This window comes from Leuresthes tenuis, unplaced genomic scaffold (assembly GCF_036924035.1).
Source record: "Leuresthes tenuis unplaced genomic scaffold, fLeuTen1.0.hap1 SCAF_46, whole genome shotgun sequence".
Taxonomy (NCBI): Eukaryota; Metazoa; Chordata; class Actinopteri; order Atheriniformes; family Atherinopsidae; genus Leuresthes; species Leuresthes tenuis.
In genome coordinates this window covers 296982-310994 of record NW_027325400.1, presented here as the reverse complement: position 1 = coordinate 310994, position 14013 = coordinate 296982, and positions in this window count along the sequence as shown.

The following is a 14013-nucleotide window of genomic DNA, read 5'->3' as shown; positions in this document are numbered from 1 at the left end:
CTAATTTAATGGATTTTTTTAGACATGCATAACAGCATTTTAAGAACAAAGAGAGAAACAAAAAGGGACAACGCTTCATGGTGGAAGGTGATGTATAAATAACTGTGTATATGATGAAGGAGAGACCATTTGAGCAGCACAGCCATTTCGCAGCACAGGGACAGCAGTCCAAGTTAAAGGATCTCCCACGTGGTATCACCTGTCACACTGTCTCAAGGCATCAAAAGAAGAAAAAATCACCAAACTCAAGGACAAAGAGACGAAGACTCCGGTGAACGAAGAGAGAGGACTGACAAACCAGAAATACAAAAGGATGCTCGATATCAAGATCCAGAAGAAGAGGCTAACAATGCCACGAACACTTACGATGCTGGGAATGATGCCAGCAATGAACAGAGAAGAAGATTCAGTGTCATCAATCTGCAACACGTGCCTCTAATGAGGGGGTGACTATAGAATCCTCAACAATTACAACGTCTCTGGGAACTGTGACAACAACAAGGTTTAAACCATTTTGATATATATTGTAACCTATTGGCTAAGGAATAGTGCTGAAAATGAGGTAAATCTAATCCACCACTGTCCTTGGTCTTCTATAGGGTTTTTAAACTAATACGTGGTGGTTTGTTTTTCCACAGAAATTTGGAGATGCATGAATCTAGTGACTTAAACCAAGTAGCAGATGGTTTTATGGGGATCATTGAGAACAAATAGTTAACTTTTGGTAGTATCATCATTTTAATGGTTGTAACTCTCCCCATAAGTGATATAGGTGAGGACTTCCAACGAGAGAGATCGTCCTCTACTCTCTTTAATAATTGCACATAATTTAGCTTTGTTAGCTCTGAGAGCCTGGAGGAAATGTTTATGCCTAAATATCTAATATTTCCTGACTGTAAAGTGATCACAGGTATATTCTGGACCCTGCAGTTAATGGGCAGAACTTTGGTCTTAGACCAGTTGATAGAGTAGTCAGAAAGTGCTGAGAATTTATTTATGAGTGTGATCGTGTGAGTGAGAGACGTCTGTGAGTTCTGAAGGAAAAGGCTCCCGGAGGGCCTCTGCCCTATGCTTATGGGGGCTCTTTCCGGGGGATTCCTCTGCAGTCTTCTGGGTGAATGCGCGGTTGCCCCTGCGGTGGGCTTCCTGGGTTCTGTGCTCTGTGGGGGCTGCTGGTGGCCTGGGTCTTGTGGCCCTCTCTGCCTGCTTCTGATTGTTTGGGGGGGCTGTGGATTGTGGCCCTGTACGCTTATACACTCATAACTAAGCACGGTTATCATGTAGGTCCTGTGCCATGGGTGTTGCATGTTCTCGCACACACACACACACATTCATTAGTCCAGTAGCATGGTCGCTAAGCAGTTGATGTATTATCATGTCGTCTCAGGTCATCTATATCCACAGCTGTGTTGTATGCGATTGCCGCTTCTTGTGCTTGTTTTTGTTTGTTTGTGTGTTTGTTTTTTCTCTGCTTGTCTGCTTTCAGGTGCTCCTGGTGGCGCTAAGGCTGGAATCCCCTCAGAGGCCATGGATTGTTGCCTGTTTTGTTTTTTACAGGTGTAGCAGCTGGTTGTCTGGTTTTTGTTTCTATTTTTGTTCTCTTTCCTCTTCTTCTTTCCTTGTCCCCCGGTCCGGTTCAGTTCTATTACATGTCATATATTGTAAACAGAAATAAATAAATGGGCATCAAGGGGAGCTTTACATTTATAAAACGTCCCTTGGCAAAGCAAATCTGTTTGGCATCAAAGGTATTCAGACTACAATTCTGCTGCCATAATGCTGAACAGGACAAGGGGAAAAAAAAAAAAAAGTAAAGAAGACAGTTCTGCCGAAAGCCAGGGACTAGACCTGTTCTAAGTTCTATACTTTTTAAAAGGGGCGTGTTTATCAACTATAGAATTAGAAGATTTACAAAAATGGTCAAGTGCTAGATCTTCATCTGGGATTTTAACAGTGTCATGAACTATTCAACAGATCAGTTAAAAAAAAGCCTGCTCATGGAGATGTTTCAGGATCTGGATACCAACCGTGGACCTAATGTTTTCATTTTTGCAATTCTGATACAAGCTATTGAGCAGTGATAACTAACACCAAGTTCAGATACTGCGGATTTTCTACCTTTGATTTGTTAAGATTGAGCCAATCAGGGACAACCTTGAAGGATCTCTTAAGTTTGGTTTAGTAGGATCAGTAATTACCTGAGAAAGGTTGATATTGGTACACACCTTTTTTAAATGATCAGAGGCAGAGTTCAACTTGTTTAAATTAAAATTGCCACACAGAGATTGGGTTTAGGCCACATGCACACAGAATGACCTCAACAAATATAAGAAATATTAAACATTTACACATGGATTTTTGAATACATGTAGAGGAATGATACTTTGAAATGTGCTCATTGCGGAGTTATGCTCAGTTGAGTAATGAAGGTTGAACTATTCTGGGAAAGAGGTTCTATTCCCAGCATCATGATGGACACTCCTGATATAGAAGGTTTCGCTAACGCATTGGAATTGTTTTACTATTTTCATATGCATGTGCAATGAAGAATTGCTTGTTGCTAATAAATGCAAAGAAGAACAGCTTACACATAGATGCTCACATATAGGCTGCTAAATGCAATGAAGACCTGCTTATCCAGTAAAGTTCAATGTCAATGTGTAATATTCAATTAGGATTTGCAAAACAGTGAAGTTAAACAATGAATGGGTCCATAGTCGGTATGAGAAGACTACAGGAATATTTACCTGGGTGTACGTTCAAACAGAGATGAAAAAATTGCGATAAATAATTGTTTGTTTGTTAGTATGTATATGAATGTTATGTGTATAAACTGTGTTGGGTTATAGTTACTCAGTAGTGTCTCAGTGAAACAACCGACGGGGGAAGCCTTGCGGTGACAACAAAAGCAGTGTTTTACTGATCAGTCAAGTTTTCCAGTGTACTCCATACAAACTGGTTGGCTACTGAAGGGATAGAAAATGGGGAATACTTGTTTTAAAGCAAACAAGGAATTAGATGGGAAAAATACATGTTTTAACGGGACCCAGACAATATTAAATACTCAGACAGATGGGAGAAGAAGTGTAGTTTTGTAGGAAATCACAAAATTATTACATAAAATTAGTGAAATCAATTGAAGAATGCCTTTCTGAAGAGCTGTTTACCACAGATGAGCAGCTTTGCGACCAAGCACATTGTAGATCGCTTTACTGCCAAAATGATCTAATTTAATGGATTTTTTTAGACATGCATAACAGCATTTTAAGAACAAAGAGAGAAACAAAAAGGGACAACGCTTCATGGTGGAAGGTGATGTATAAATAACTGTGTATATGATGAAGGAGAGACCATTTGAGCAGCACAGCCATTTCGCAGCACAGGGACAGCAGTCCAAGTTAAAGGATCTCCCACGTGGTATCACCTGTCACACTGTCTCAAGGCATCAAAAGAAGAAAAAATCACCAAACTCAAGGACAAAGAGACGAAGACTCCGGTGAACGAAGAGAGAGGACTGACAAACCAGAAATACAAAAGGATGCTCGATATCAAGATCCAGAAGAAGAGGCTAACAATGCCACGAACACTTACGATGCTGGGAATGATGCCAGCAATGAACAGAGAAGAAGATTCAGTGTCATCAATCTGCAACACGTGCCTCTAATGAGGGGGTGAATATAGAATCCTCAACAATTACAACGTCTCTGGGAACTGTGACAACAACAAGGTTTAAACCATTTTGATATATATTGTAACCTATTGGCTAAGGAATAGTGCTGAAAATGAGGTAAATCTAATCCACCACTGTCCTTGGTCTTCTATAGGGTTTTTAAACTAATACGTGGTGGTTTGTTTTTCCACAGAAATTTGGAGATGCATGAATCTAGTGACTTAAACCAAGTAGCAGATGGTTTTATGGGGATCATTGAGAACAAATAGTTAACTTTTGGTAGTATCATCATTTTAATGGTTGTAACTCTCCCCATAAGTGATATAGGTGAGGACTTCCAACGAGAGAGATCGTCCTCTACTCTCTTTAATAATTGCACATAATTTAGCTTTGTTAGCTCTGAGAGCCTGGAGGAAATGTTTATGCCTAAATATCTAATATTTCCTGACTGTAAAGTGATCACAGGTATATTCTGGACCCTGCAGTTAATGGGCAGAACTTTGGTCTTAGACCAGTTGATAGAGTAGTCAGAAAGTGCTGAGAATTTATTTATGAGTGTGATCGTGTGAGTGAGAGACGTCTGTGAGTTCTGAAGGAAAAGGCTCCCGGAGGGCCTCTGCCCTATGCTTATGGGGGCTCTTTCCGGGGGATTCCTCTGCAGTCTTCTGGGTGAATGCATGGTTGCCCCTGCGGTGGGCTTCCTGGGTTCTGTGCTCTGTGGGGGCTGCTGGTGGCCTGGGTCTTGTGGCCCTCTCTGCCTGCTTCTGATTGTTTGGGGGGGCTGTGGATTGTGGCCCTGTACGCTTATACACTCATAACTAAGCACGGTTATCATGTAGGTCCTGTGCCATGGGTGTTGCATGTTCTCGCACACACACACACACATTCATTAGTCCAGTAGCATGGTCGCTAAGCAGTTGATGTATTATCATGTCGTCTCAGGTCATCTATATCCACAGCTGTGTTGTATGCGATTGCCGCTTCTTGTGCTTGTTTTTGTTTGTTTGTGTGTTTGTTTTTTCTCTGCTTGTCTGCTTTCAGGTGCTCCTGGTGGCGCTAAGGCTGGAATCCCCTCAGAGGCCATGGATTGTTGTCTGTTTTGTTTTTTACAGGTGTAGCAGCTGGTTGTCTGGTTTTTGTTTCTATTTTTGTTCTCTTTCCTCTTCTTCTTTCCTTGTCCCCCGGTCCGGTTCAGTTCTATTACATGTCATATATTGTAAACAGAAATAAATAAATGGGCATCAAGGGGAGCTTTACATTTATAAAACTTCCCTTGGCAAAGCAAATCTGTTTGGCATCAAAGGTATTCAGACTACAATTCTGCTGCCATAATGCTGAACAGGACAAGGGGAAAAAAAAAAAAAAGTAAAGAAGACAGTTCTGCCGAAAGCCAGGGACTAGACCTGTTCTAAGTTCTATACTTTTTAAAAGGGGCGTGTTTATCAACTATAGAATTAGAAGATTTACAAAAATGGTCAAGTGCTAGATCTTCATCTGGGATTTTAACAGTGTCATGAACTATTCAACAGATCAGTTAAAAAAAAGCCTGCTCATGGAGATGTTTCAGGATCTGGATACCAACCGTGGACCTAATGTTTTCATTTTTGCAATTCTGATACAAGCTATTGAGCAGTGATAACTAACACCAAGTTCAGATACTGCGGATTTTCTACCTTTGATTTGTTAAGATTGAGCCAATCAGGGACAACCTTGAAGGATCTCTTAAGTTTGGTTTAGTAGGATCAGTAATTACCTGAGAAAGGTTGATATTGGTACACACCTTTTTTAAATGATCAGAGGCAGAGTTCAACTTGTTTAAATTAAAATTGCCACACAGAGATTGGGTTTAGGCCACATGCACACAGAATGACCTCAACAAATATAAGAAATATTAAACATTTACACATGGATTTTTGAATACATGTAGAGGAATGATACTTTGAAATGTGCTCATTGCGGAGTTATGCTCAGTTGAGTAATGAAGGTTGAACTATTCTGGGAAAGAGGTTCTATTCCCAGCATCATGATGGACACTCCTGATATAGAAGTTTCGCTAACGCATTGGAATTGTTTTACTATTTTCATATGCATGTGCAATGAAGAATTGCTTGCTGCTGATAAATGCAAAGAAGAACAGCTTACACATAGATGCTCACATATAGGCTGCTGAATGCAATGAAGACCTGCTTATCAAGTAAAGTTCAATGTCAATGTGTAATATTCAATTAGGATTTGCAAAACAGTGAAGTTAAACAATGAATGGGTCCATAGTCGGTATGAGAAGACTACAGGAATATTTACCTGGGTGTACGTTCAAACAGAGATGAGAAAATTGCGATGAATAATTGTTTGTTTGTTTGTTAGTATGTATATGAATGTTATGTGTATAAACTGTGTTGAGTTATAGTTACTCAGTAGTGTCTCAGTGAAACAACCGACGGGGGAAGCCTTGCGGTGACAACAAAAGCAGTGTTTTACTGATCAGTCAAGTTGCTCCAGTGTACTCCATACAAACTGGTTGGCTACTGAAGGGATAGAAAATGGGGAATACTTGTTTTAAAGCAAACAAGGAATTAGATGGGAAAAATACATGTTTTAACGGGACCCAGACAATATTAAATACTCAGACAGATGGGAGAAGAAGTGTAGTTTTGTAGGAAATCACAAAATTATTACATAGAATTAGTGAAATCAATTGAAGAATGCCTTTCTGAAGAGCTGTTTACCACAGATGAGCAGCTTTGCGACCAAGCACATTGTAGATCGCTTTACTGCCAAAATGATCTAATTTAATGGATTGGTTTAGACATGCATAACAGCATTTTAAGAACAAAGAGAGAAACAAAAAGGGACAACGCTTCATGGTGGAAGGTGATGTATAAATAACTGTGTATATGATGAAGGGGGTGGCAACACCCATTCCGAAATCCCGCCATTCCGACATCCCGCTATTCCGACATCCCACCATTCCGACATACCACCATTCCGACATACCACCATTCCGACATGCAAACGTCCCACCATTGCGACATCCCACCATTGCGACATCCCGCTATTCTGACGTTCAAATGTCCCACCATTCCGACAAGGCTTTCCGTATAAGGAAATGTGTGTTACTCAACAGGTGAGTCCCTTCTTTCTGTTCATGCAATTTATATGTTTAACATGTTTATAGACAAGCGTTATTAAAAACACAAAGTCTCGGCAACTGGAGGAGGAGAAGCAGTCCGCGGTGGTTTTCAATCACACACTCCAATGCCACTTGTTTCAACTTCCGAAAATTTAATCCAGGAAAAAAAGGCTTACAAACATGGACCAAAACGGCTCCATAACACGCACAAGAATCCAAAAGAAACGAAAGTTAACTAAAAGAAAGCAAATAAACAGTATGAAGTGGTCAAAATTGGTTTTACGCATGCCTATGTGCGTCTGGCACATGCGTCTTCGGGCTCTCCCACGTTGGTTTGTGGATGAAAGCTATATGTTCAGCTGTAATGTCATGTAAAATCAATCTCTACATGACATTTAGTCCCAGGTGTGACCAGTTAGGTCCTTAAGATATCAACAGGCTGTATAAAGCTACAACCGTTGCGGCTGTGTGTTTGTGCCAAATGCGCAAAACCCATCCGCGCTTCCCAAAATTGGAGTGAGTACTCATAAATCACGTGAATATCATGAATAATCGTTTTTACTGCATTTTGTTGTGTTTTATACGTTCTATGCTGTCATTTCTCTCTTCTCCTATTGGCAAGGCAAGGCAGAGTGCTCGCAACTGTGTCCTGTGCAGTAGCCGTGATATCTGTAATTGCAATTATTACTTTTGCATATGATGACAGCGTGCAAAAGACGCATGGGCTCTGTGGAGAGCTCCGCTCCAGCTGGCTGCTGTGACAGCTCACTGACACTGTATTTCTGCTTAATCAGTTTCAGTCTCGCCAGAGTTACATTAATATCTGTATTTTTATATTTGAAATTCAGGGGATTTTGATAATAGATTATTAAAGTTTGTTTGCGAGGCTGTGGCCTCTGCATGTGCAAAGCTTGTGCGCCAAACTTTAGGGCGTATTTGCGCCGGCATATCATTAGTGCAAAATGTTTTGGGTAAAAAATAGGCTATTAAAAGGAACTGTCGGAATGGCGGTATGTTAAAAAAAACAAAAAACATACCGCCATTCCGACCATAGGAGGAAAAAAGTGTCGGAAAAGTGTGGGACGTTTGATAAAAAATTAAGTGTCGCCATTCCGACAATTGGAGACCCATGTCGGAATGGCGAGATGTCGGAATGGCAGCATGTAACCATGATGAAGGAGAGACCATTTGAGCAGCACAGCCATTTCGCAGCACAGGGACAGCAATCCAAGTTACAGGATCTCCCACGTGGTATCACCTGTCACATTGTGTCAAGGCATCAAAAGAAGAAAAAATCACCAAACTCAAGGACAAAAAGACGAAGACTCCGGTGAACGAAGACAGAGGACTGACAAACCAGAAATACAAAAGGATTCTCGATATCAAGATCCAGAAGAAGAGGCTAACAATGCCACGAACACTTACGATGCTGGGAATGATGCCAGCAATGAACAGAGAAGAAGATTCAGTGTCATCAATCTGCATTACGTGCCTCTAATGAGGGGGTGAATATAGAATCCTCAACGATTACAACGTCTCTGGGAACTGTGACAACAACAAGGTTTAAACCATTTTGATATATATTGTAACCTATTGTCTAAGGAATAGTGCTGAAAATGAGGTAAATCTAATCCACCACTGTCCTCGGTCTTTTATAGGGTTTTTAAACTAATACGTGGTGGTTTGTTTTTCCACAGAAATTTGGAGATGCATGAATCTAGTGACTTAAACCAAGTAGCAGATGGTTTTATGGGGATCATTGAGAACAAATAGTTAACTTTTGGTAGTATCATCATTTTAATGGATGTAACTCTCCCCATAAGTGATATAGGTAAGGACGTCCAACGAGAGATCGTCCTCTACTGTCTTTAATAATTGCACATAATTTAGCTTTGTTAGCTCTGAGAGCCTGGAGGAAATGTTTATGCCTAAATATCTAATATTTCCTGACTGTAAAGTGATCGCAGGTATATTATGGACTCTACAGTTAATGGGCAGAACTGTGGTCTTAGACCAGTTGATAGAGTAGTCAGAAAGTGCTGAGAATTTATTTATGAGAGTGATCGTGTGACTGAGAGACGTCTGTGAGTTCTGAAGGAAAAGTAATACATCATCAGCATAAAGACTTATTTTATGCTCAATATTTTGGGATTAATTACTCACAAACGGGTAAGAAAAGGTAGTATTGCCAGACCATACATGATCAAAACAGGGAGCGGAGGTGGTTCAGCTGCAAGGTGTGAATGTCTGACTATAGTTTGTAAAAAGCGGGTAAGATAAGGTGCGAATGCCCGACAATGTATGATCAAAAGAGGGAGCGGAGGGTTTTGGCTACAAGAAGGTTTGAATATCCGACCATAGTTTGTAAAAAGCGGGTAAGAAAGGGTTACCATACATCATCAAAAGCAGGAGTGGATGTGTTCGGCTACAAGAAGATTTGAATGTCCATCAATAATTGCTTTAAAACATGAAAGAAAATTTTCGAATATCAAACCGCACATGATCATAAGCGGGAGAGGAGTTGTTCAGCTGCAAGAAGGTGTGAATGTCCACCCATAATTACTGAAAAATGGGTAAGAAAAGGTGAAAATGCCCAACCATACATCATCAAAAGCAGGAGTGGATGTGTTCGGCAACAAGAAAGTTTGAATGTCCGACCACGGTTTGTAAAAAGCGGGTAAGAAAAGGTTCGAATGCCCGAATATATACCATCAAAAGTGGAAGTGGATGTGTTCGGCTGCAAGAAGGTGTGAACGTCCGACCAAAGTTTGTAAAAAGCAGTTAAGAAAAGGTTCGAATATCCAACCAAACATAATCAAAAGCGGGAGCAGAGCTGTTCGACTGCAAGTAGGTGTGAATGTCAGATCATAATTTGCAAAAAGCTGATGAGAAAGGGTGAGAATTCCCGGCTATACACCATCAAATGCGGGAGCGGAAGTGTTCGGCTGTGAGTAGGTGTGAATGTCCAACCATAATTGCTGAAAAATGTGTTAGAAGAGACTAGAATGCCGGACAAGACATCATCAAATGCGGGAGCGGAGTTGTTCGGCTGTGAGTAGGTGTGAATCTCCGAGCATAGTTTGTAAAAAGGGGGTAAGAATAGGTTCGAATGCCCGAACATACACTATCAAAACAGGGAGCTGAGGTGGCTCAGCTGCAAGGTGTGAATGTCTGACTATAGTTTGTAAATAAGGTGCGAATGCCCAACAATGTATAATCAAAAGAGGGAGCGGAGGTTTTCGGCTACAAGAAGGTTTGAATGTCCGACCATAGTTTGTAAAAAGCGGGTAAGAAAAGGTTCAAATGCCTGACTATACACCATCAAAAGCGGGAGCAGAGGTGTTCCGCTGTAAGACGGTGTGAATGTCCGACCATATTTGGTAAAAAGCGGGTAAGAAAAGGTTAAAATACCCGACTGTACACAATCAATAGCGGGAGAGGAGGTGTTCAGCTGCAAGAAGGTGTGAATGTCCACCCATAATTACTGAAAAATGGGTAAGAAAAGGTGCGAATGCCAAACCATACATTATCAAAAGCAGGTGTGAATGTCAGATCATAATTTGCAAAAAGCTGATGAGAAAGGGTGAGAATGCCCGACTATACACCATCAAATGCGGGAGCGGAGTTGTTCGGCTGTGAGTAAGTGTGAATCTCCGACCATAATTGCTGAAAAATGTGTTAGAAAAGGTAAGAATGCCGGTCCATACATCATCAAAAGCGGGAGAGGTGGTGTTCGGCTGCAAGTAGGTGTGAATGTCCAGCCATAATTACTAACAAACGGGTAAGAAAAGGTAGTATTGCCAGACCATACATGATCAAAACAGGGAGCGGAGGTGGTTCAGCTGCAAGAAGGTGTGAATGTCTCACTAAAGTTCAAATATATTAACAAAAGCGGGAGGAGAGGTCTTCGGATGAGAGTGGTTGAGAATTTCCAACCATAATCTATAAAATGTGGTGAAAAAAAAGGTGTGATAGAACACTAAAAGGTGGAGCGGAAGTGTTCGGCTGCAAGAAGGTGTGAATGTCCGACTATATTTGGTGAAAAGCAGGTGAAGCAAGGTCTGAATGCCCAACCTTACATCATCAAAAGCGAGATCAGAGGTGTTTGGCTGCATGAAGGCCATAGTTTGCCAAAAGCGGGTAAGCTGCGAATGACCGACTAAATATCAACAAAAGGTCTTCAGATGCAAGTGGGTGTGAATATCCCACCATACAAGTATGGTGGAGAGGAAGCTGTGAACAGCCGACCATAGTTTGCAAAAAGCGGGTGAGAAAAGGTGCGAATGTCCAACCATACATGATCAAAACAGGGAGCGGAGGTGTTTGGCTGTGACAAGGTGTGAATGTCCACCCAAAATTAATGAAAAGCGGGCAACAAGTAGGTTTGAATGCCAAACCATACATCATCAAAAGCAGGAGTGGATGTGTTCGGCTAAAAGAAGGTTTGAATGTCCGAGCATAGTTTGTAAAAAGCGGGTAAGAAAAGGTTCGAATGCCCAAACATACACCATCAAAAGAGGGAGCGGAGGTGTTCCGCTGTAAGAAGGTGTGAATGTCCGACCATAGTTGGTAAAAAACGGGTAAGAAAAGGTTAAAATACCCGACTGTACACAATAAATAGGGGGACGGAGTTGTTCGGCTACAAGAAGGTGTGAAAGTCCAACCATGGTTTGTAAAAAGCTGGTAAGAAAATGTTCGAATGCCCGAATATATACCATCAAAAGCGGAAGCGGAGGTGTTCGACTGCAAGTAGGTGTGAATGTCCAGCCATAATTACTCACAAACGGGTAAGAAAAGGTAGTATTGCCAGACCATACATGATCAAAACAGGGAGCTGAGGTGGTTCAGCTGCAAGGTGTGAATGTCTGACTATAGTTTGTAAAAAGCGGGTAAGACAAGGTGCGAATGCCCGACAATATATGATCAAAAGAGGGAGTGGAGGTCTTCGGCTGCAAGGTCAGAATGTCCAACCATAATTTTTAAAAACCGGGTAAGAAAAGGCTCGAAATTCCGACTATACACAATCAAAAGCGGGAGCGGGAGGTTTTCAGCTGCAAATCCTTCACTCAAACCAAGTGAAAACTGTTGTCCTTCATATTTATCAATATCTAGATCGACTTCAACAAAGAACAACATTGTACTTTGCAGTAAAGAAAGATCAAATCAAAAGTTTTAGGAATCCGAGAATAAGCTTATTTTCATGAGTTCTGCACGATTATTGATTTTACTATAAATGAATGCCTTCACTCAAACTATGTTAAAACTGCTTTGTCCTTCATATTTATCAATGTCTAGATTGACTTCAACAAAGAACAACACTGGATTTTGCAGTAGAAGAAAGAGCAACACTGAAGGATCAGTAATCCGAGAATAAGTTTATTTTCATACGTTCTGCATGATTTGGGATTTTATGTATAAAATGAATTCCTTCACTCAAACCAAGTTAAAACTGCTTTGTCCTTCATATTTATCAATGTCTAGATTTACTTCAACAAAGAACAACATTGTATTTTGCAGTAGTAGAAAGAGCAACACTTGAAGGAACAGGAATCCGAGAATAAGCTTATTTTCATACGTTCTGCATGATTTGGGATTTTATGTATAAAATGAATTCCTTTACTCAAACTATGTTAAAACTGCTTTGTCCTTCATATTTATCAATGTCTAGATTGACTTCAACAAAGAACAACATTGTATTTTGCAGTAGAAGAAATAGCAACACTGAAGGATCAGGAATCCGAAAACACGCTTATTTTCATACGTTCTGCTTGATTTGGGATTTTGCTATAAAATTAATTCCTTCACTCAAACAAAGTGGAAACTGCTTTGTCCTTCATATTTATCAATGTCTATATCGATTTCAACAAAGAACAAGGCTGTATTTTGCAGTATAGGAAAGAGCAACACTGGAGGATCAGGAATCCGAGAATAAGCTTACTTTCATGAGTCCTGCACGATTTCGGATTTTCCTATAAAATGAATTGCTTTGCTCAAACCAAGTTAAAATTGCTTTGTCCTTCATAGTAATCCATGTCTAAAATGTATAAGTTCCTCATATTACCCTGAATGAGAAAGAAGCATCCCTTTGGTTGAGCAATACGTTCCTTATGCGGAGTTATGCATGATTTCGGATTTTGCTATAAAATTCATTCCTTCACACCTTTTTTTTTACCGCATTTTATAGATTATGGTTGGAAATTTCAACCACTCTAATCCGAAGACCTCTCCTCCCGCTTTTGTTAATATATTTGAACTTTAGTTGGACATTCACCCCTTTTTGCAGCTAAACAACCTCCGCTCCCTGTTTTGATCATGTATGGTCTGGCAATACTACATTTTCTTACCCATTTGTGAGTAATTATGGCTGGATATTCACACCTACTTGCAGCTGAACACAATCTCTCTCGCTTTTAATTATGTTTGGATATTCGAACCTCTTCTTAACTGCTTTTTGCCAACTTTGGTCGGACGTTCACACCTTCTTGCAGCCGAACACCTCCGCTTCCGCTTTTGATGGTATATATTCGGGCATTCGAACCTTTTCTTACTAGCTTTTTACAAACGATGGTTGGACTTTCACACCTTCTTGTAGCCGAACAACTCCGCTCCCGCTATTGATTGTGTACAGTCGGGTATTTTAACCTTTTCTTACCCGATTTTTACCAACTATGGTCAGACATTCACACCGTCTTACAGCGGAACATCTCCGCTCCCGCTTTTGATGGTGTATAGTCAGGCATTTGAACCTTTTCTTACCCGCCTTTTACAAACTATGGTCGGACATTCAAACCTTCGTGTAGCCGAAAACCTCTGCTCCCTCTTTTGATTATACATTGTCAGGCATTCGCACCTTATCTTACCCGCTTTTTACAAACTATAGTCAGATATTCACACCTTGCAGCTAAACCACCTCCGCTCCCTGTTTTGATCATGTATGGTCTGGCAATACTACATTTTCTTACCCGTTTGTGAGTAATTATGGCTGGATATTCACACCTACTTGCAGCTGAACACAATCTCTCTCGCTTTTAATTATGTTTGGATATTCGAACCTTTTCTTTACTGCTTTTTGCCAACTTTGGTCAGACGTTCACACCTTCTTGCAGCCGAACACCTCCGCTTCCGCTTTTGATGGTATATATTCGGGCATTCGAACCTTTTCTTACCAGCTTTTTACAAACCATGGTTGGACTTTCACATCTTCTTGTAGCCG